The sequence below is a fragment of the Camelus bactrianus genome, chromosome 1, assembly GCF_048773025.1.
Source record: "Camelus bactrianus isolate YW-2024 breed Bactrian camel chromosome 1, ASM4877302v1, whole genome shotgun sequence".
In the NCBI taxonomy this organism is placed as follows: domain Eukaryota; kingdom Metazoa; phylum Chordata; class Mammalia; order Artiodactyla; family Camelidae; genus Camelus; species Camelus bactrianus.
This window is the reverse complement of record NC_133539.1, coordinates 13,714,462-13,738,887: the sequence shown is the minus strand read 5'-3', so window position 1 is coordinate 13,738,887 and position 24,426 is coordinate 13,714,462. Positions and strand designations below refer to the sequence as shown.

Genomic DNA, 24,426 nt, shown 5'->3' with positions numbered 1-24,426 from the left:
AGAACCAGAGAACAACACAAAGCAATCAAGAGGGTTTTCCCAGGAGTTTGCAAAAGGTCAAGGAGTCACACAGTTCGGTCCCTAGCATTCTCAATGCTCAAAGTGAAAGGGAGCGGGATGCTGTGGCTCTCATCACCAACCCCTGCCTCTGGTTTATAGAAAAGCTGAAGTCTCCCAGGCCTCCCCGTGTCATAGAAGAGCAGGCTCAAGCAGTTGATTAGGACAAGCCTGCAGGCAGTGGGGGATGGCAACGACTCTGAACACCTATCTCAACCATTAACTGAGATTATTCTTTCAATGCCCCTTAAAACTTTCATGGCTGAAGAGAATTTTTGGAGATGGCTTTTTTGGAGGGGATGCTGGGTCCACCAGATGGCAGGCATTCTGGTTAAAAGCAGCTTTCCTTTTTGTTGCCCCCAGGCAACAAAGCTGTTGCCTCCAGGATCATACCCCTGCCCCTTCCTCAAATTGAAACAAATTACTCTTATCTAAGTCTCTGGAGGCAGTTGCAGAGAAGAAACAAGAACTGGTTAGAACTGACAGATGGCAGAGGATTTGACTTCAGTGCACGTGGAGCCTCAGTATACCCTTATTGTAATATATTAACATGCTGAATGACACAACCACCAGTGCCATGACAGTTGACGATTGCCATGACAACTGGGAAAGCCATACAAGGACTGAAGAACTCGAACAAAGGCTGACTGCTCCATCACACCAGGAAGGGGGACATGATGGCAGAAACCTCATATGAAAGTCCACGTGGCCTGACCTGGACCGGAGCTGTCCCTACCAGCCATTTTGGCTGACAGCCCCCTTCTTGAGCACCTTTTCCTCCCTCGGTTGCTTTTCTTTCCTCTCCCTGCTGAGCACTTTCCTTCCTTTTTCTCTTTTGAGAAATAAAAGCAATTTTTGCTCTCTTCTTCTGCCTTAGCTGTGAATTCTTTCCATCCAAGAGGCTTTGGTGGGCCTCCTAATTTCGGGGTCTCACTAATGACTAACAATAGGAACTTTTTTGGCCTGATTAACTTCTCTGATAAATCAGATGAGATTTGTCTCCATGCATGTTTTGCCCTTATCAGCACCTACTGTCTGCTTGGGTGCTGGGACAATATTTCTGTCATTTTGAGCTTTAATTTATTCTGTGAATCCCACAGCAGGAATAATCAAACACCTGGTCTGTTAAAGAACGGATGAAGACATTCTTCAAATTTCAAACCATCAAAAGACAGATTTATCTTCCTATGAGCCATTTCTGTGGGAACGTGTTGAGTGGTAAATTCCTCGCCAACTTCACTTGCATACGGAGGCTGCTCATTCTGAATGGGTAACCCATGGGATAAACCTGGAGAGGTCACTTCCCTCAGAGACTGGAAGAGGGCAGAGCACAGCCATTCAAGTAATGCAATAGCAATTAACATCAAAATGGTGAAAGATTCAACCCTCAGTAGGCCTTGAGGCTCAAGATGATGGGAGATTTAACTTCCAGCAGATCTTGAGTTTCATTATACGCCCATTGTAATATATTAGCATAGTGAATAACATGCTCACAGGCACTGTGGCAGTCCCAAGGCTAGCCACAAGAGGTCAGAGTGGGAAATGGTTAACTTCCTGGGAATCCCAGCCCCTTCTGCAAGCTACTTAGACTGGTCCTTTCACTTATTAGCATATGAAGCCACCAAGCCCATAAAAACTGGCAACACAGTCCCTCGTGGCAACCGCTCTCTCCCTCCCTCCCTCCCTTCGTTTGGAGACGGCCCACACCCTGTGTGTGGAGTGTGTACCTACTTTTACTCTAATCTGAGCACCCAACCCCCACAACTCATGGCCTTTCTCTTGCCTTTCAACATATCTCTCTGAATAAATCTACCTTTACTCAACTGTGCCTCGCTCTTGAATTCTTTCCTGCGTGAAGCCAAGGATCCACACTTGGCGGGGCATGTCCCAGGGGTTCAATTGAAGCCTGATACACGGCCCACCTAACGCCCCACATCTGTATTCCTGCATCACCTCTACTCTGGGAGCAGTGGTAATCTGAGTTAGGTTCTTCGAGGTTGCAAGGAAAGGAAATGCTGAGATCATTTTAAAGGCTGTGGTTTATTAAGGATTACAAGAAAGTAAGAAATTGCACAACTGTCCTAGAGCCAGATGACTTTTCATGTATACCGCTATAGGTTGGGTGCCTCTGAGTTATCATTTTCGTAGCTTAGTTTATCTCTGTTTCTATGGCTTCCACCAATGTGACAGCTGCTTCTTTTCACCTCTTTCAACTGCTTTTTCTTCTTCCTACACCTTGGCTTTGACTTGCTTCCTCTCAGTTTCCCCACCTCCCTCAGGTGGGTCTTTGTGTGTTTCATACTTAAACATCCCAAGAAAAAAATATCTGGTTGGTTCAATGTACTGCTGTCTACCAAAAAGCCCCCAGGTACTGCTGAATTGTCATCAAGGATACTACAAGCCTCTGTGGCTGCCTTGGCTGAAGCAAGGATTCCTCGTGCTCTTAATGGCGACCAGGGGGCCAGGATCATCTGTAACTTCAGTGTAAGGAATGCTTTGTGGCTGTTTTGTTCCCTGATGAGCCCATATTCAGAGTTTCGTAAATAGTCCATTCCATCTGTCAAAGGCTATGCTGTAGTTAGTAGCTTCCTTAAAGTCTTTCTGGATCAAGGCAAAGTAAAAAATAATAATAATAATAAAATAAAATAAAATAAAGTGTATAGTTCATCACTCCCTTTTTATTACCATTCTGAGAACGGAAATCTTGGACTGGATGAAAGTGATCATTTCCCCCTTACTTTAAAAGTTGGCTTAGGCTCCCCCCATGCCTATTAGTGCCCGACCATGACTAAGCTGGTTAGGTTATGGGGCAGAGAAAGGTGAAATGGAGTGAGATAGTGCGTTTAAATTCTATTAGTGATGCCTTAGATCACTAGAGATTGATGAAAGCTCTGTTGTATTAGGTGACTTGAGAGAGAAGTTTCCCTTCAGCTTTTGTGAATGGATTGTCCATAAACTAAAACTGTGTTTATCAGTCCCTCTTTTAGTAAAATTAGAAGTTACTGCCGTAGTTTCTCTGATAGATATGCTAGATTGGCACACTCGTGTGGCCCTGCATTGCAGAGGTCAGAGAGCCAAAACTGTACTTCCCAGGTTCCCTTGCAGTTATGATTCAGGATATAAATAAGTCTCCACCAATTAGAAACCTTCATGTGAGGGCTGGACGGCGATAGGGAGGCAAAGTCTATTTTCATGCTGCTTTGGTAGTTCTGCCAGCCAGCAGACCAGGAGAGGGTGCAGTGCTGGCTTTACTATTCCAGCAGGGACTCTATCAGAGGGACAGCTGTGGCGATGGCGACAGCTTCCTCATCCTGGCTTCTTGTTCTCTACATCACAGCTGCGGTGGTGGGTTCTTGATCTCAGGCTGTCCAGTGGTGATTCCTGATTCCCACCTTTCTGATCATATAAGGTGGGTCAGTTCTGTGACATCTGGGATTTATTCTTGGAGGCCCCATGGATTGCTTCTCCATCCATGGTGGATTTTTGAAGTATCTGACTCCTTGTATAAAAGCACTTTCTGTTTATAATACCTGGAGTGGTTTCTGTTTCCCATGTGGGATGCTGATGGAGACAATTTCTGTTTATGAGTGTTAGGAAGCTAAAAACAGTCATGGCCTGGCTTGTGAGCTGACATAGGGGATGAAATTCAGAAGTCATTCAGGATCTTTCCAAATCTAATTTTCATGCTTGATTTTTTAAAAAATTTGATTTTTAAAAATTAATTCTTTGTGGCTGGCCCAGAACTGAGAGTCAAAAGATTTTGCAATTAGCCTGATGAGGAAGATTAAAGAAGCCCCAATATCAAGGAATGTGAGAGACTTCCCTGCCCCTTTCTTAAGTTTACAATTTGAGATACATTGCTTCTCTCTAGGACATGCAGAACACAAACAATTCTTTTCATAGTCTTACTGATTAAAAAGGTTGAGTATGTTACCTGGTGAAGATTTTCTGTTATTAAAATTGCTTACAGTCTGCTAGTAACTGGTCTTTCTAACTTTGTTGTAATGCACCATAGTACATCCCTCTCCTCCCCCTCCTTTTTGAAAAAAGATAAATTCTTTATTCTTTTTGAATTATGGATTTATCAGATTGCTTTTTTAAAAAAAAATTTAGCCAGTTTCCCATGATAAATTGCAAGCCTGGATTTCTCAGGCCAACATTCTACACAAGGAGCAAGCTTTTGACAAGGTTATTCCACAGTAGTAAACCTTTCTGCATATCTTACGCAGAAATTGTTCAAGAATAAGATAAGATTGTTCACAGCTTTTATAGCCGTTTACTCAGCTTTTGGTTCTGTGAATAGGAAACAGTTGTAGGTTAAACTGTACAATATTGAACCCAGTCCTGATTCTTACATAGAATTTGCATCTTAACACTAGTGCAAAGATCTGGGTTTGGAAGAATTAATTAAATAATTATTTCATGATGAATACAATATGGATTTTTGACTACCCTCTTAGTTTTTATTTGTTTCTTAATATTCAGTATTACTTATGGACAAGCCAGTTGAATCCCTCCCTACTTCCACTGAGAGTAAAAGTAATAAGCATGATCTGCTAATAATATCAAGCTCTAGACATGATTTTATCAGCTTTTGGTTCTATTTTCTAATATTACATAAAAGATTAGCTTAAATTCAGCCACCATAGCAGTTAGCAATTGCTGTACCATTTAGCAAAAAACAAACCACTCCAAAACTTAGTGGCTTAAAACAATAGGTACTTTTTATTTCTCACAAGCCTAGGACTGATTGGACACTTTGGCCCATCTGGACCAGGCTTTGCTGTATTAAGCGGGGAACTGTCTATGTATCTGCCTGCAGTCTGCTGGTGGGTGGGCTGGGGGTTGGTAGGTTAGGAGGCCTCCACTGGGACCCTTCTCATCCTCCAGCAGATCACCTGGGCTGGTGCTCACGGAAATAAGGGTTCCAAGAAAGCACACAGAAATGTGCAGGTACCTTGTCAAATTTACTACTGTCCAGTTGGCCAAAGTAGGTCACATGGCCAAGCCCAGAGTCAGTGAGGGAAGGCAGTATCAAAGAGTGTAGACACAGGAAGCTTGAAAGTTGAGGGCAAGAGTGCCGTCAATCTATCACAGCCACTCAACCCCAATCATCCTTTTTGCAAGAGTTTTCCAATATTGACTTGCTTTTGTATTCAACAATTCCACTCAGAAAATTATCTTAGGAAAATATGGGAACCAATATACATTGTAGGATTCCGTAGAAAGCAAAATTACTTAAATTAAATTTTTTCTTGGTATGTTACTGAGATTTGTTTTTTCCTTGAGCCACAGTGAATGACTGTTATTAACTGCATTGAAAAGACTCAGGCTAAAAATTAGCATGGTTGTTCTTTGTGTTGTAGAATTTGGGTGTCTTACTTTCCTGTTTATTTATATTCTGAGATAAATGCAGAACGTTTGGGAGGACATGATACTGGCACTTTCTAAAGGTATTTAGGGTTTGCCTTGATTAGTTCCTCAATTTTCTCTGCCTTATTCTCCTACACAGAATATCTGCACCCTGGGTTCTAGTTTGAGCATATAAATTTTAACCCTCTTTTATCCAGTTCTTATCAAAATCCCAATTGCAAAAATTAAAGTTTGAGGGAAATTCCCTAAATGCCATGCAAGTTCATTTAGATAATACATTTTGCCCTCGGATCAAGCTAGACCATCAGTGTTCCCGTTCTTTGGAAAACTGAGTTTGACAAAATGCACTTTGGTATCACATCATCCTCTTATAATAAGAGATAGTAAAGGAACAGCCAAATGTATGGGCTCTTATGTTTACTCGAGTCCTGTTTTTATGGATGTCAAATATTTCATTACATGGTGTCCTTTTAATATGACCTGTGGGGAAAACTTATCATTCAACCGTTGTTGTTTGTTTTATGATCTCTATGAATCTTACAAGTTTTTTTGTCTCTCTCTTAAATTACTAGAAACTTTAAGCCAATGGGTAGCCCAGATCTACCACGTGTCTAGGATTATGGTGTGCCATTTCTGTCTCCTGCTCACTAGTTGGTTTTTATTCTTTTCTTTCTTGGTCTTTCTTATTTTGCCCAGATCATCTCAACTTAAAAAAATCTTTATTGATTTTACTTTTTTATTTGCCATGTCAAATCCTTTGTGGAATGAGGTGGGGTATAACTATATTTTTTTAAAGTGCTAGTTTACAGATTTACAGATAGTTTGAAGATGATTAAAGGAGTTAGAGGCCTTACTTCAGAATGACTTATTTCCTTTCTTTCCTTCCTTCCTTCTTTCCTTCCTCTCTTTCTTTCTTTCCCTTTCTTTCTTTTTCTCCCTTTCTTTCTTTCTTTTCTAGTTGAGGAAGAGGATTTACATTTTTTGCTAGAAACACAACCACACTATAAGTAGCATAAAACCAAAGTATAAAACAAGCTTGAGACCTTCTTACATTACTGTGACTTGATCCCATTAAAAACAGTAAGTGGTACACACACTGATTGATTCATGTAAGATGGTCCCCAGTCTCCTTTACTTACTTAGTCCATGAGCTAGTTCTTATTTTCGTGGTTGGATTAGCAAGGATGCTTGATGGTTCAAATGTTTATCAGCCATCGTCATTCTCACTTGTCCTATTCTTAATGTTTTGGCTATTTTTATTACAAATAAAATACTAGGATTTGCATTCGGGTCAGTCATTAGTCTTAGGGGAATAAAATTAAGAAAGGATTTATGTGTCTATTTATGTCATGGTTGGCTAGAGCAGTTATGTCTTCCCTTTGCCGTCTGACCGAGCTGTTTTCTGTTCCTTGACAGATACTCTTCTGACTCTCTTCCCAGCTGCACCGCTGAGGTGCAAGTTAAATCACATCAGGAAACCTGATGAAGAAGGAGGGTAAGGGCTACCAAACCTTTCAAAAGATCTTTTTATCCCCCCTACATGGATTTTTGACAACTTAGGAAAATAGACTAGTAATAGTTAGAAATTAACTTCCTGAGATGAATAAAAAAATTTCTTTAGAAAGAAGAGATACGAGGCAATATGTTTAGAAAATGTAAAAATACGCAGTCATCTACCTCAAGATGACTCTCAAACTCTGCAAAAAATTGCAAAGGAAAAAGGAAAAAAAAACTGACAAGGAAGAGACCTGTCTCCAAGCGCATGCGCTTCCTCCTCCTTTGAGCTACGGAAGGACTCTTCGGCCCGTACCTGGGGCCTTTGGACTGAGAATCATAAAATAATGCCGCTCAGTCCCATAAGCTTTGTTGTCTGGTCTCTCAGAGCAAATGAGGACAGCTGTGGGAAAGCACAAGATAGGAAAAGTCAGACCTACTGATAAAAGCAAGAAGCAACAGATAATAGCCAGACAGACACACTTAAGAAGACTTGGAAACTAGAGAAACATAGTTGGGGCTATCTGGGGAAGCCGCTGTATGTATTGCGTTTAGAGTGATCGCTGGCTATAAAGAAACAAAATTAGTAATGGTTCTTGAATCTTGTTTAGACAGTCATTGAATATATGAGATGCATTTAAATTCTACCAAAAATGATGGCAATTTTTGAAACATCTTTTGGTTCTTGATGGGGGAGCTTCACTTGATGGGGGAGCAAAGCTATTTTCCTTGCTAATTCCTTCCCTTTTTCCTTGGAAAATTCATGTATAAAGGCAACCTCATTCTTCAGATATTGTATATGACTGAAAGGTTACTATATTTGGCATGAATCACATGTTAATGACATGGTTAGTGTGTTGTTTGAAGCAATGTTGTGATGGCTTTGATGCAGAATCATCACTCTTTATCATTGTTTAAGACAACTCAGGTAGTTAAATGCAAGGTGACCCAGACAGTTCAGATAACTGCACCTTTAGTAGCTATGAGGGAAGTGGTGGCAGATCTTACCGTGTGCCCTCCTCCAACCTCTTCCCGTAAGACTGACAACAGTAGTCCTCTACTTCATTGATAATAGGGTAGAGAACATGTAGAAAAGCAGCAGAGCAAAATGTATCTTGGAAGTCTCTGAGTCAACTATTGCCAATGGCAACCTCTGAGCCATCTGGGGCAGGTCGGTCACCTATTTGTTGAGGTGTTGATTGGAACTCCAGGACGCTGGTTCTTTCCCTTAATACAAAACCAATTTTAAGCCAAGTCATTTAAGACCTTTGGAAAACTGACTCTAAAATAGCATGTGATATCCTGGGGGAAAAAATAAACCATGATTTAGTAAACACAATGATCCACAGAGTAAGGATTGCTTTATATGGTGTTCTCACAGAAACTGAAGGCACTGATGATCAAGTGTGGCCAGGAAGAAAAATCCTTGATGCACCCATGTAAGTTCCAATTTGAAGTGGATTTCTTGATGTCCCCAGCCCAGTGTTTGCTGCCCGCCAGCTCTGGGAAGCGGGTGGAAGGATTCTCACCAAGCCTGGGAAATAGGAAGTCCAATTACCAGAGGATGTGCTAGGAGAAATTATGAAATGTTAATGTCATTTCATTGTGACCACGGAGTTTAGGAGTGCTCCTTCAGATTCATTTTGCCATAGGCAGATGGCAAAAATCGAGAATGGTGCACAGAAAAAAAAAAAAAAAAAAAAAAAAAAAAAGAAGGGTGCACAGTGCTGGCCTAAGATTTGACTTCAATTTAATTGATGTTAATGATTGTAAGAAAGATAATGTGGTAAAACATGCCCCACAGGGATGAGAATTTGGTTCCATGGTGATGGGCAATTGAGTCCTAGTTTCTGCTCCAGTCTTGTTCTTGTGACATTAATCTTGCAATATCTTGACCCTGAATTTTATAAGAATGAGCATTTTGGACCTCAGCGTATTCTGTCAGGGTTTAAGGGTGATGGTGATGATGGTGATGGTGTCACCTCCTGTTGCGTGTTCACTGCGCCTTGTGTTCCCTGTGCTGGGCCCTTCATGTATGTTATCTCATTTAATCTTCACAATCAGCCCGATGGAAAGCTCCTAATAACTTCACGTTGGGCTTAAAATAAAAAAAACAAGCTCCATACCAGGGCCTCTAGGGCCCAGGGTGACCTAGTTCCTATCTACCTCATGTCCAGTTTCTTTTTCACTCACACGGGCCTTCGTTTTGTTCTTGGAACGTGCCACTCTCATTCCCTCCTTAGAGCTTTCCTGTCAGCTTTTCCCTCTTCCTGGACCACTCTTCTCCCAGACCTCGGCATGAATGAATCTGCTTGTCATTCAGGTACCATATTAAATCTCACCTCCCAGAGACAGTTTCCTTGATAATTTCATCTAAAGAATCTCCTCAATACCTTTATTCACATCACTGTTTTATTTTCTTCATTACACCTAATATTCTGTTAATTAATTAAAACTACCCCCACCAATGTAATGTAAGAATTACATTCTCAGGAATGTAAACTTCCTGAGAATTTGTACCAGACATGTTCTTTATTATTATGTCTCCAGCTCTTGGAACAGTGCTTGGCACATAGTAGGTATTCAATCAATGAATGAACCTCAATTTTTGGATCAGGAAGCTGAAGCACAGAGAGGTTAAGATATCTATTTTAGGCCACACAGCTTCTAAAGGCTTATGTAGTATTTATTCAGGCTTAATTCCAAAGCCCATTTTCTTAACCACCATGCTATAAGACACTGATCAATAGATCTCTTTACATCAAACTTGGACTCATGTACAGGTAATAGCTGAAAACTAAACTTAGAGGCCCAGGAGAGGGATTCTGGTTTGTTTTAATCTACTAAGTTAATGCATTAAATAGTGCCCATATTTCTCAAAAGTGCTGAATTTCAAGACTGTGCAGTCAGGAGAGAGCAGAGCTGTAAAAACATTTCACTTATGTTCTAATAGTTCTGATCAAGATAGATGCTTTTATTTTTTCAGCAGTTTAACTATGTGAAGTGAACCTTAAAAAGATACAATTTAGGCTGTTCTAAATATTCTCAATTAAGAAGCTTAAGCATAAGCATGAGAAACAGCAAATAACAAATACTATCACTTTTTGTTATATTCTCCTGCAAGTGTTTATTTTAAAATATGTAATCTATTTTTAAAAAAAAAGCACAAAGCACACAAGTCTGCAGGCTTGCATTACATTTTCGTCATGTTTTGAATTATGTGTAGAAATAAATATAATTTCTGGGTTCTTGTAAGCTCCCTCTCATAAGCTCTCCTTAAGTTATTTCACACCCTGCAAAGTTTAATTTAAGCCTGCTAGTTTTATTTGATAGGTTAAAAGGAATTAAATTGGTTTTAAAATAAATTATGCTGCAAATAATAAAAATGCTAATAGGAAATGTATTCTATAACACTAACACTATATTTCTTGAGGCTACTGAAGCCCAGTTATAATCATCATTACAGGCAGTCTTAGCCTACAATTGATCAATTTAGGAAATGAGTTTTGGTGATACAGAGAAAAGTGTGTGTGTGTGTGTGTGTTGAAGAAGGCAGGGACAGTCCACCTTTAGTGGTCCTGCTTTCTCTGATCTCATGATGATGTGAACTTTCCTTTGTTTCTTTGTTCTTTAGTTTGGAATCTCAGGGTGTGACTGTCCCAGTGAATCGGCTTCTTCTTTTTTTTTTTTTTTTTTGCATCATAGAGGGCTAACAAAATGCTGGTGCTGGGCTATTGGGCATAGGTCTTCCTGAGGTACCTCTCATCCCTGAAACAAGAAGCTGAGTAAGACTGTTCATACTGCTTGGGGAAAGGAGGATGGGCTCCAGAGGTCCCAAGTTGGGATTTTTATGGTCTTTCCCCATAAAAATACTGTTATATATTCGTTCGATAGAGTAGAAATAATGGTGTTATTAGCAGCCTGTCTCAGATACATTCTAGGTTACTGTGTATTTGCACATTTGCAAACTAGTCCAGGAACAAATGAGAAAAAGATGTCAAATTCTAAACAATCAGCATATAAAACTCCCTCTGGGAAGATAAATATTTTTGAAGTTGATGGCTGCTTATTATGCATTTGACACTATTAGGTTTATAGCTGGTGAATGTTTGTGGTCTTATGATTTCTTGACCTTGTCTGCCAGGTTGGTTTCAGACACATGAATGAAGTATTAACCCTGAAAAGAAATCGTATAGAAATAAGCAGCATAGATCTTTAAGTTGAATTCAACTTTGTGCTTTCTGTCTTTACATAGGATTTATGAACAGGGTGTCTCTGAGCTATGCTAAGGGTGAAAGAAAGAAAAAGATGCAAGGAAAGAGGGAGAAAAGAAGGAAGGAAAAAAAAGAGGGCAGGAGGGAAGAATAGAAGAAAGGGTTGGTGTGACCTAATAGCAGCTTTCACATTACCACATCTGTTTCCTTGCCCTTATTTTCATCATCATTGAATCCATCGTGAAAGCTGTAAGTGCAGTAATATGAAATGTAACTCATTCATCCATTTATTCATCTTCATTATTTTAACGGATTCCTCTGCCTGTTTTTGTCTCCAAATATTTACTAAGTAGCCTGCAGAGGGTGCTCTTTCCTTAGTTTAAACCTTTCCAACCACTTACCAAAAGAGGATGAGTTTTCTAAGGTCAAAAAAAAAAAAAAAAAAAAAAAAATTAGTGCAAAGAGGCGAAGGACCTACAATCTCTCTTTTCTTTTCTCTTTCAAATGTTGCAAAATGGGATCTGTCAAAGCATAGGAGACCCAGTTTCTTATAGCTTTTTTACTAAAAGAAAAATCAAATCTTGGTGACCTTTTCTTTATGTGGAGCTGGGATTGTCAAGCCTGTGTCCTCCCTCGTCAGCTGATGTTTCTCAATTTGCCAAGTCTTTGGAGCTTCCTTTTTCCCTCACTGTGTGTGTGTGTGTGTGTGTGTGTGTGTGTGTGTGTGTGTGTGTTCATATTATTCCCTTCCTCCTGTATCAGCGTTGTCCAATAGAGATATTGTGCAATCTGCACTGGTAATTAAAAAATTTTTAGTAGTCACATTAAAAGTAAAAGGAAATAGGTACAATTAAATTTTTTACACGTATCAGGTGCAATTTATGTTTAAATATAATTTATTTACTCCAATGTATCTCATTTTTATCATTTCAATGTTTAGCCAATATAAAAATATTTATCAGAAATTTTACCTTCTTTTTTTGGTACTAAGTCTTTGAAATCCGCTGTGTATTTTACACTTATGGCACATCTCAACTTGGGCTGGTCACTTTCAACTGCGTGATAGTCACAGGTAACCTGAGTCACATGTAACTGTATGGGACAGCACAGGTCTACAACTTCCTTCTTTCATTCACCATTTCCCCAGCCCCAACCAAACTAGCAGGAAACAGTGGATTACAAAATGGGCTATGTATTCAGGGACTCACCATGTTTAATTATCTACTTGTTTGGATCATATAGGAAACATGACAGATGACCTGCATTCCTTTGATAGACTGTCATCTACCAGTTCTGAGATCTTTTTAATAGGATATAAATAATATTTCTTAGCTTGTCAGTTTTAAGTGGCTCTAATTCTATCACAATGGGAGGTAACAATTTTACTCAAAACCTTCAATTTAATTTTTCTGAGTGTCCATTTTCAAATGCATGATAATAACTACAGTTTATTGTATACTTCTTACCTGCCAATGACTGTGTGCTAGCTGTTTACCCAGACGATTCCATTTAATTGTCTCAATAGCTCTTTGGGTTAGAGACTATTATGATCACTTCTGTCTTAAAGATGAGGACACTGAGGATGAGGAGGGTTTGGGAGTTGGCCAGCGTGACCCAGTGAGAACACAGCAGAGCAGGGATTTCACGCTGGGTCTGCAGGATTCTGTATCCCAGCTTCTTTGACTTAATGCATTGTATTTCCCAAGTTGTGGAGTATATTACCTGCAAGTTTAGGATGTTGGTAGAGAGTAGAATTCTACAAATGGAAGAAATCCTAGAGTTCCTGTAATCAGATCTCTCTGTTTTATAGGAAACACACATAAACACACACACACAAACCCAAACCCAAACCCAAACCTAAGGTCAAGGGAGGCTGAGTGGTTTCTCCTTTCACTATTCAGGTTTAGAATCCAGGCCTTCTGACTCCAAGCCCAGTGCTCTTTCCTCTGATTAGAAACATTTCCAGATTTAGAGTCCAGTTTATAGGACCATTAACAGTCCTCTCTAAAAAGGAGGCAAGAGGTTTCAAATTCTTCTCAGGGCAAAACAGAACTGACAGCAAAAGGTTTGTTTGGGGTCATTTGTCTCATCGTGACTTTGATTTGGCCTTGATCTTTATTTAGCACGTCAATTTTATGCTCTGTGACAAGTTTGGCCATGTCGAGGACCATCCAAAGGTCAGCGAGTTGGCTGCTGGCGATTGGATGCTCCCTCTGAAGCCAAAGTCTATTACTGTGCCGTGGAAATCCCCGGCTCACCTCTGCAAGAGGATTGCGTCCACTCTCTGGAAGTTGTGGGCGTTGCAGGCTTTTTGCACCCTGCTGCCTCCCTGGGAGCCTGATGCTGGTCGTCAGCAATTCATTCTGCCGGGACCTGGGTCACGGCGGGTCGATGGTTCTCTGGTGTTCTGGGCATCTCTTTCACTCTCATTCAGCCAGTGATTCTGATTATGTTTCACATTCTCATCAGGGGCTGTGGTCTGGAGGAGAAAGACTTTCTGAATTTCTTAATTGTGCTGTTTTTTTCTTCTCTGATTTGAGTACAAATCTCCCCGACGTCTTGACTAAGGCTCATAAAGCTTTTATTTCCATGTACTAGCTCATGCCAACATCTGTAAATAACCTTCCCCTAATCTTGACTATACAACACATTTTTCATATTCAACAGTATGTTTAAGTATTCCTACAACCCTTACTTCTCAGCCAAGATTGAATTTATTCCAAGAGCAATGATACTGTTCACAGCTAGAAATATCCCCTCCATAATCTGTTTAATGAGAAAATTCTCTTTATCTGTGAAAAAGAATGATGTGGGTTTGAGTTCTGCCACTTACCTTGGGCACATCCAGGGACCTTTATAAATCTCAGTTTCTTTACCAGTAATACAAGAACGATAATAATTACCTTCCTCATAGGATACATGTGAGGAACAAATGACATATATGAAAGAGCTCTGCAAAGTGTAAACTATTCAAACCTTACTTTATGTCACAAGGTCACATGTTTGTGAACATGTGAATGCATGTATGTTATGGATATGATTGTTTTTATTTCATGATTTGGGCTCGGACTAATCTAAGTCATAGTTATCACTGTAGGGCAGTGGTTCTCAACTGGGGGCAATTTTGTACCCCAGGGGATACCTATCAATGTCTAGAGATATTTGGGGGTCTCATATAAGAAGGATGGTGCTGAAATCTAGTAGGTAGTGAAATGGGGCAGGACCCTGAGGGGGCTTCCCCCTTCATCATGTCCTTCACCTGCCGTGTCCATAGAAAAATGTTAGTCAAAGAAAAAGTTTAATCAGAGAAATAAGAAAACACAGAAACGAAGGGAAATAGTTAAGCAAAACAGAATAATAATAATTTAGTCATCAAATAAAGTCAAGGACCTTTAGTTCCGCCTCAAGGGCTATAGGTAATATTCTGAGCCATATCCTTTGAGCTGTCTTTTAGTATATCTGACACCCTCAGCAGATGAGAGAAGTTAACTATATGATGACCAGACTGTAGCCATGACATAAGCTGCCACAATTCCAAGAAATGACCTCAAAGAAATGAGAACAAGTTGACTCTGGAACTGAAGATTAATTGCACTTAAAACAATCAAGATGGCGCTGTTCAGACCACTGCATGACTAACTTCAAGATGACTGTCAGGGCTGACTGTGCTGTTCTGCATGTAGCCCCCTCCCTCTGCCTGTATACCTTTGAAACTCTCCTTTATAAGCTCTTGCCAACTGATTGTCAGTAGCAGGAGAGTTGGCCTTTGGACAGGAGTCCACCCTCCCCTACCTGGTTGCCGGCCTCTGGAATATAGTAAACTTTCCTCTCCACCAACACTTGCCTCTGTTGGCTTTTGAGCAGCGAGCAGCCAGACCCAAGCTTCAGTAACAGTAGAGGCCAGAGACTCATCTAAACATCCTGAAATGCACAGGATAGCCCCCACAACAAAGAATTATCTGTCCTAAAATGTCAGTGGTACAGAGTTTGAGGAGCTCCCCTTGAGAGCACTCTCAAACTTGAGCATCTGTCAGTTTCACCTGGGAAGGTTGTTACAGTGTGAATTGCTGGACTTTATTCCTACATTTTCCGATTCAGACGGTCCAGGGTGGAGTCCAGGGATTTGAATTTGTGAGAAGTTTTAGGTGATGGTAATGTTGCTGGTCCCGGGGCCACACTCTGAGAACCATTGCTGGAGACAATTCCATCAGTATGCACTGGTTGATTTCAGGGGCTGCTTTGCTTAGCCTAGTGGGCAAACCGGCATTTTTACTTGTTAAATGGTGCAAAATTTGTACCATCTCGGGGAGGAGTCTGGCTCTGGGACCAAATTCCATGTGTGATCTATGTATAATTATAGGCAACTACAAGGCTTTGCTTGGCAGGTCTCCTGGAGGAAACCTGCTCTCCTCACTCCAGACTCAGTGCATTACAGTTTCCTGGGGGAAGTTGCATGGAAGGACTCCACTCCCCGTACCCCTGTGACCATATAAATAGCTGTCCTCCTAGCTCAGGGGCCTCCATTCTGAGGCCTCTTTAATGCGTGCCTTGGCTAAGATACTTCTCCGTTTGACTTACCTTTCCACTCTGAGCCCTTCCTCCTTCCCTTTGCCCCAGCCAATGGGGTCCATAAATAGGCAGGAGCCTTTGGTTTAGGGCACCTTTTGCTTGTGGGCCAATTCCTTTGTTCTGCATGTCATGTGAACCTCACCTGTGCTGTTCCCTGGGACAAAATGGAACAAGGTGGAGCTGAAGCCTTTCTCTTTTGCCTCTTGCTTGCACTGTTGTAGTAAGAGAATAAAACCTTGACTGTTATTCTCAGTTTGAGTCACTGTCCTAATTGGCCACGTTGAAACCTGATTGTCCAACAGCTAGTATTAAGTATTTTTCTTTACCTCCAGTCTCCCCTCAACCCATGTGCTGTCAATACAAATGTTATGGTGCAAAAGTATCTGGTGTTACTGACTACTCCACAGCAGTGACTCTCAACCTTGGCTGTATGTTGGCATTGACTGGGAATCTTGTTAAAATGTGATTTCTAATTCAATAGGTCCGAGCTGGGGCTGAAGATGCTACATTTCTGAAAGCGCTGAGATGATGTCAATTCTGCTGGTGCAGGGACCACACTTTGAGTGGCAAAACTGAAGTTGCGGGAAAGTAACAATTTCATTAAGAGAATTAGAATAAATATATGCAGACACACAATCACAATTAGAGTGATACCACTCAGTGGTATCTGCTGTTACAAAGATAAAATAATTGAGGTGATTTTAGAGCAGTGCTGCTCCACCCAGTCTGCACCCAAGGAGCTTATAATTTTTAGCATGGAAACATATTTTTGGAAGCAGTTGTTTGGAGTGAGAAGTAAGCAGGATCAGAAGTCAAAGATCACAGTTCTGGCCTAGTAACTGGCATTCTGAGCTGTGGGATCTTAGAGATCGCCCAGCTTGATTCTGTTGGTTAAAAAGTAGAGATGAAAATGTATAGCACGCTTTGACAATCTATTGACAATACTCACAGATTTGTTGTCAGTTTCAAACAAGGATGTAAAAGAGAAAACACCATTCACTCATTTGTTCATACCAAATATTCGTTAGGTACCTCCTCTGAGCCAGAAATTATTCTAGGTGCTGGGGAGGACATCAGTGAAAAAGAGGTGTAGTCCCTGGCCTCATGGAGAAAGGAGTCTAGTGGAGAAGACAAGCATCACAGAGGTGATGATAATAAACTAGGGTAAGTGCTATGATGGGGGAAGCACAGGGCACCATGGGAGTTCACAGCAGGTGAATTTCCTTATCTGAAAGTCAGGGAGAACCTCCATAAGAAAGGGATGTTCAAGCTGAGAACTGAAGGCAAGGGCTCCTGGCAGAGTGGTGATATATCCAAAGGCCCCCTGGTTAAGAGCTCAGTGACCGGGGAGAATGTCTGAGCACGGCTGGAGCATGGAGAGTGAAGGAGACTGTGGGTCTTTAGGAGGTTGGACAGCTGCTGTACTCAGGACACACAGAGTTGCAGGTGGGTGAAGTCCAACTCTTAGAGCTGGAGTGTAAAAGGGAAACTGTTGGCTGACTGAAGTCCATGAGTGGAGCTGGCCTCAAGGGGGTGAAACGATATCATCAGGTCTGTTTCTTTGCTCTCTTCCTCACCTCCATCTCAGAGGAGCTTCCTCCACATGGTTGGGAAATGGCAGGTCATGATTAGAGGTGGTTCAAGGTTTACAGCATCAGTTCAGCTACAGCAAAGGAAAGTAAGTTCTCCTTTCTTCCAGGATGTGTGTAAAATAAGAACTCTGATTTCATCATGTTATCATTCTAGGCCAGTGATTGTGGCTGGAGCCTGGGAGGATTACTGTGATTGGTTATCCCAACAAAATCACAAGTAGAGAGAAAGGAGTTGCTTTGATTAGAAAAAAAGGGGCAAGGTGAAGCTGAAGAGACAGAACCAAAATAATACTCACTGCAAGTATCCAGTAGGAATATAGAGGGAGAATGCATGCCACAATAAGACCTTGAACTTTTTCCTAACTGCAGCTTAGATGAAAGGTTTGGTTTTGAATACATTGTTGAAGTGTACGTGGACTATATGGTAGCCAGCAGATATTTGGAGTTTACCTAAGGGAAAATGAGAAAAGAAGAAAAAGGAAGAAAAGGAAAAATAAAATAATTTCAAATAAATTGAAATTATTACTGTGGCACTGAAAATGTGAGCTAGAACAAAATTAGAATTTATTTTCAATTTTAATATCACCACTGCAATCCCTCTTAAGTTGACCTTGAAATGTCTGCCAAGTACCTGTGGTTTGAAATTTCGGTTCTGAGGTTAGAAGACTGTCAGATTTATTACCAATTTGTTTTAGGTTGTAGCCTTCCTTCTGAGTCCTTTGAAATTAATTGTTTCTCCTATAGGCATTATGGTCAAGCACATGATATGTAGTTACCACAGCAATTGGTTTCACATGAATTAAGCAGAGGAGCAATATTCCCACTTAATTAAAACATGCAAGGATATAATTTAGATTATATTTACAATTGGTCAAAATAGGTTTCCCATTAAAGTTATAATATTGGGAGTAACAGAAGTAGAAGAGCCCTGATAATTTTTTTTTCCAGGTTTTAGCTCAGTCAACAGAAACTGGTCAAGCAGTTAAGATCAGACAAGATCATAAAAACGTATGTGAAGGCAAATTGTAGGTTCTGTAAACTGCACCGGTGTAATCTGAATGGGTTATAGGGGAAAACATCTAGGGTGTATGTTACCTAGACTTGCACCCTCCAATATGGTAACTATATACGTTTGAATTAATTAACATTAAACAAAATAAAAAATTCAGTTCCCTAGTCACACTAGGCACCCTTCAAGTGCTCAGTAGGCTTATGTGGCTACTGCCCACCATATTGGACAGCTACTGTAAGGAAATCTTTCATCATCACTGGAAGTTCTATTCGACAGCACTAATCTAGTCAGCATTGATAGGCCAAGTTCCCTTTCTTTGGAGTTGAATAAGCTAAATACAAAATTTAAAAGGGATTTTTCTCTCTCCTCCTGCCCCAGGGTAAGTGCTGTCAACCCTACCTTTAAATCACATTCCCAGATCTACCCTCTTCTCTCCTTTTCCATCGCTACCCTCTGAGTCCAAGCCATTATTATCTCCCATTTGTACAGTCACACGGGGCTCCTGAATCACTTCCTCGTTTTCCTTCATTCCATTTATATATGGTCTCCATAGAGCAGCCAGGGTGATCCTTAAAAAACAGATCAAATGTAAATTTCTTTTAAAAAAAGGAATGCAAAGGAAGGAAATCAAACATTTATTGAATTCCCACTTTTTGCACCACAGTGTGCTGTTCTTTTAAGCAAACAATCTTCCTTAATTTTCATAATAATAAGTAAGGGAGGTATTCCTTCCCTTTTGCAAAGGTGGAAATTAAGTTTCATAGAAAGCAAATAACTTGCCTGTGTTCACCTAGCTAGTAAGTGGCAGAGCTGTTGAAGAAATGAGTGAATGATCAGACAGCAAAGTCCACGAGCTTCATCTAGACTGACTTGCCAAACATTGTTAAACCCTAAAGGAGATTTGTTGTTGGGTTTCCTTCTTTTGAAGAAGAGACGGACTCTTTGTATCTTTATCTACTTTATCTGTTTGTTTATCTGGACTTTGCATCCAGAGTCATAAGGACAGCAGTCTCCTGATCACAGGAGAGTCAAAGGTGTCTATTCCTTTGAAAAAAATGACAGGTGGAATTTTTTTGGGGGGGTGGAGGGAGGTAGTTAGGCTTTTATTTATTTATTTAATGGAGGTACTTGGGATTGAACCCAGGACCTCGTGCATGCTCAGCACACACTCCACCCCTGAGCTACACCCACCTCCCTGCCAGGTAGAGTTTTGATACAGCTTATACTTGAAAAGTTTCCCTCCTTGACCACATTAGGCCATTGTCCTAGGGTTTAAGGCAGTAGCTCCCCCCCCCCACCTTTTTTTTGGTCTGAAGCGTAGCTTAAAATACTAGTGTTTGAAGGCATCCAAAAAAGTTTGCAAGATTAAAAACAGAAAGCCAGTAAAAATGATAACGAAGCATAATAAAGAAAAACAACATCTCAGTATATGTAAATACAACCACAGTTATCACACTGCTGATTATGGCGTCCCTCTTTCACACCATGCTTTCTCTTTCTCTGCACTGGACCACGTGCTCTGTCTGTCACATCACTACATTAAATGTGTGCATATTGCAGCAAAAGTAAGTTTTATTACTTTTATCACATTTGTTGCAGCTGGGGGGATCTCTGTGAAGAAACTGCAGCTTAGCAGTTGGTGAGAGTAGAGGGCTGTTTGTTTGCTCGTAAGAAATATACCTCACCCCCCGCCCCCCTTTTATCTTCTGAGTGGCAGCACCGGGACATATAGGAAGCTGTTACTTTGGTTGCTTAAACAAAGAAGATTCCCAAGCCTCAGTGGTTTTGAACTTCCTTTTTAGGGGATTGGATTTTAACACAAAACAATTCCATGACTCTTTGTCTTGAATAAGACATCTTTTGCTTGCTTTCCTGGTAAGAGACCTTGAGTTCCAGGGGTCATACGACAAAATCAAGGTAATGAGGATATTTCTGTATGTTTCTCTTAGGACTCTCTGCCAAATTCCTCTCTTATCATATAGGTTTGCAGTCTTCCCAGGTTTCCAACCCTCAGGACATGCAGTGGCTTTAGTTTATGTTGAAGTTTCCCATCAGCACAAACTCTTGCCATGACGCTATTTACATTTTTTTTTACTCCTTAATATACATTTTCTTGCAAACCAGTCTCAGCCCTTGTACTTATCCTCCAAGGCCATGCTACTCAGAGGGTGAGTGTCAGCATCAGTTCAAAGGATCCTTTAAAAACAACAGATAATTCCACTTCTGGGTATTTATTCCAAGGAAATGAAAACACTAACTTGAAAATGTATCTGCACCCATCCATGTTCACTGCAGCATTATTTACAGTAGCCAAGACATGGAAACAACCTAAACATCCACTGATGCATGAAAGGATAAAGAAAACGTGATATATGCAATGGAGTATTATTCAGCCATAAAAAGAGAGAAATCTTGTGACATTTGTGACAGCTTGGATGGACTCTAAAGGCATTATGCTAAATGAGATAAATCAGATAGAGAAAAACAAATACTGTATGATTTCTTTTCTGTGGAATCTTAAAAAAAAAAAAAAAAAGACCCTGCGCTCACAGATGCAGAGGACAGATTCGCGGTTACCAGAGGGCCAGGGGTGGGGATGTGTGTGGTGGTGAAGTGGGTGAAGGTGGTCAAAGGTACAAACTTCCAGTCATGAAACAAATCAGCCCTGGGGTTGTAACAGACGGCATGGTGACTATAGTTAATAATACTGTGCTGTGTATTTGAAAGTTGTTAACAGAGTAGACCTTAAACCTTTTGTTACAGGAAAAAAATTGTTAACTATATGTGGTGATGGACGTTAACCAGACTTCCTGTAACTGTTTTGAAATATATACCAATATCGATCATGTTGTACACCTGAAACTACTATAATGTTGTATGTCAATTATATTCAGTTGAAAAAAGGCTATTTCCTCTCCTTTCCTTTTGTTCTTCTTTCAGAAATATTCTCCAGGTCTCCTTTCAGCAACAGCTACGGTTTACACTGAAACTATTGCTGTCCCAGTAGAAAAACCCCTTTGAACGTCTCTAAATGCGTTCACTTCTCCCGACTGTGTCGTGTGATGTAAGCTGGGAAGCGCGCATTAGTCATTTCACGTCCAATTGCACGGAGAACCGCACAATAAACACATCCTCCGCGTGGGGGAGAGCTTTGCTGTTTTCCACTCTGCGCTGACCGACCTTACCCACACACCGCTAATTTGAGAACCTCCTTTGCTCAGAGGGAAAGCTTGTCTGGATTAGAAAAGTCCTGCGTAGAAACTTGACACTGTCCTGGGCCGGGAGTATTTGGAATCACACACAGGAAAGGGCTGCGTACTTGGTGACCTGCCTAATGACAGAATGTGTGTGTGACCGTCTCTGATTACAGCACTCCAGGAAGCATCACCCCAAAAGTACGACTGCTATGAACCGCAGCGTGCCCTCCGGCTAATCCTTACTAACCGAGGTGGAGATGCTCTTTCTGCCTGTACCGTCTTCCCAACGGTATCCTTCCTGCAGTCTTTTAATGCCTTGGCTACTCCCTGGGCCATCCTCCGGGGGCACATGGCTATCTTTGCCCTCGACCGGATACATTCAATAGTTATTCAGTAGTTTCTGTGAATAACCAGCTTTCCTTAGTCAAACTCTGGGTCCCCTTGGAATACCCACACTGCATAAGACTGAGGGTGCATCCTGCCCGGAGTTGCCCCTTGACTGGAAGGCATATGACCCTGCACTCTAGCTTTGTTGGAAGAGAGTCACATGGAGGGAGATTCTGTTTTAAGGTAGCACAGAAAGAATTTTTTCTCCTTAAAATATTGCTGAAGGTAGCTCTGTGAAAGTAGGTCCTAGGCAGTCCTTGCCTGGCTCCTAGCCTTTTCTTCCCACAAGTGGAGTCTCTTGAATCTCCCTGTCTTTTCATCTGTAGGCTCATCCCACTCCCCAGTGTCCAGGATCAAGTCAGACAGGGCTACAGGTAACCCATATGGAATTTCCACTTAAACTAGAAAAAGCCATCGTCCTATGGGTGAGCCAGGGCTTGACAAGCCTAAGGCTCCTTTGTGAGTACCAAAAGGCGGGCTTCTTGAAGAAGAAATTCCTCCCTTCTCCAAGTAGATAGCGTTCAGCAATTGGGTCATGGCTTGGAGAGCAGAGCTGACCCCCCTCTTTGGTCTGGGGCCCTGACCCCCATCACAACCTGCACAACTACATGAGATAGCCCCGAAGCATGACCTTTGGCGGAGAATCCAGAGTTAGAATACTTGGAATCGAATCACCACTCCTACTAGTTCTTCTCCCAGCTCTGAGCAATATTTTGCAGTAGGATTTAGGGTAGGCATGTGACCCAGTTCTGGGGAAGTCTGCTGAGGGCTTCTGGGGAAGTCTGCTGAGGGCTTCTGGGGAAAATTTTCCTCCCTCGCCACTCCCAGCTGACTTATGTCAGTTGTCATGTAGGAATGTGGTATATAGAGCTGCAGCAGCCATGTTGAGACCATGAGGATATAAAGTTATAAAAAACAACAGGGAAGCTAATACAAAGCCCTGACTAAACTAACTAATTGACTTGCTAAACTAACTAATCCTGCATCTAGACTTCATGTTATATGAGAAAGTAAATGTCCATTGGCTGAGTGTTCTGTTAATGGCTAATGAAAATATCTTATCTGATAAGGGAACTATGATTCGCCAGGAACTGTGCTAGATCTTCATAATGCTCATAACAACTCTAAGCAGTATGTATTGCTGTTCTCTCTCCTTCTGGATACAAAGTTCAGAAATACCATGTGTTCTACCCAACAGCACTGAATTTCTGTTTTTTAAGATCCATAGTCTACAGTATTTTGTTACGGCAGCTCTAGCTGACTAATACACCTATTTTAAGGCTTTTGATACCTATTGCCCAATTGTCCTCAGAAACGTTGTACCAGTTGGCACCCTCACCAGTAGCACATAAAAATACACATTCCCTGTACTTACACCAATACTGAGTGTAATCTTAGAAGACCTGAATTTGAATTGCAGGTCGACCTTTCAGTACCTGGGTATGTTGCGCAAGCCACTCTCCCCTCTGAGTCCCAGTATTCCTGTTTGTCAAATTAGCATAACAGTGATTACCCCAGCTTTGTAGGTGCCATCTCACCAGGCCACTGAGAGTGCCGATGAGAGAAAGTACAAGAAGACGTTTTGTAAACTGTAAAGTAAAACACAGGTGTTAGTGGTTGTGTTAATTCATCTTACTGCTTCAGTTGAACAAACTATAGAATGTTTAGGGGGTCAGATGAAACAGTCTAAAATAATTGTGCAGTGTTAAATTGACTCAAATGGTGTGAAAGTTAATCAAAATGAAACATGCGAAAAAAAAAAAAAGGTTAGAGTCCCAAAGTTCAGCTTGAACCTGAACTCATTATAGGCTGAGCCCAAACCATTTACTGATTCTGGAAAAGTCACTTAAAAGAGTCCATGAACTTCCCTTTCTTCACTGCAGAATTATATTCCTGTGTTGCTATTTTGTGCCTTCCTACGAGGCTGACATTCTTAACACCCATGGATCCTCTCCAAGAAGCCTCATCTACCATCCCATCTCCTAGTTACAGTAACCACTGGGGCTGGGAGAGGATTCTTATTCTCTAGACCTTTTGCTCTAGATCTTTCCTAGTGAAAGCTCTGTGGACATAGGAAGGGATCTGGGTACGTATTAAGTGCTTTGTGGTCCAAGGAAGAAGAAATCCTGTTATGCACAATCAATGCACATTTGAGTAATGCTTATTTTACACCCATTTAATTAATGTCATCATTACTAGTTCTTTTAGTAATTAATTTAATTTTGATTAGTAATAGAAAGATAGGCTTAGTCTATTTCCCCTTGAAATTAGAGAAAACTTACAAATTTTAAAAAATGCTTGGCAGGTGAGGGGAGGGTATAGCTCAGTGGTAGAGCACATGCTTAGCATGCTTAAGGTCCTGGGTTCAATCCCCAGTACCAACACCTTAAAAATAGATAAATAAACATAATTACCCCCTCCACAAAAAGAATTTGGGAGGAAGGTAAGGCTTAGTGGTACAGTGTGTGCTTAACATGCATGAAGTCCTGGGTTTAATCCCCAGTACTGCCATCAAAAAGAAAAAAAAAAAA

At 41.0% G+C, this 24,426-nt stretch overlaps 1 protein-coding gene across 3 annotated transcripts in view; it reads left to right on the top strand.

Annotated features, from left to right (window-relative positions):
• The first annotated feature begins 3,290 nt into the window (after window positions 1-3,290).
• MAP3K7CL (MAP3K7 C-terminal like) overlaps window positions 3,291-24,426 on the top strand; it is a 79,939-nt gene continuing 58,803 nt past the window's right edge. For all 3 annotated transcript variants that reach the window (XM_074360857.1, XM_010956611.3, XM_074360829.1), the window contains exons 1-2: window positions 3,291-3,466; window positions 6,847-6,925. The gene's annotated coding sequence lies outside the window, so the exon portion shown is untranslated. The remainder of the gene's footprint in view (window positions 3,467-6,846; window positions 6,926-24,426) is intronic.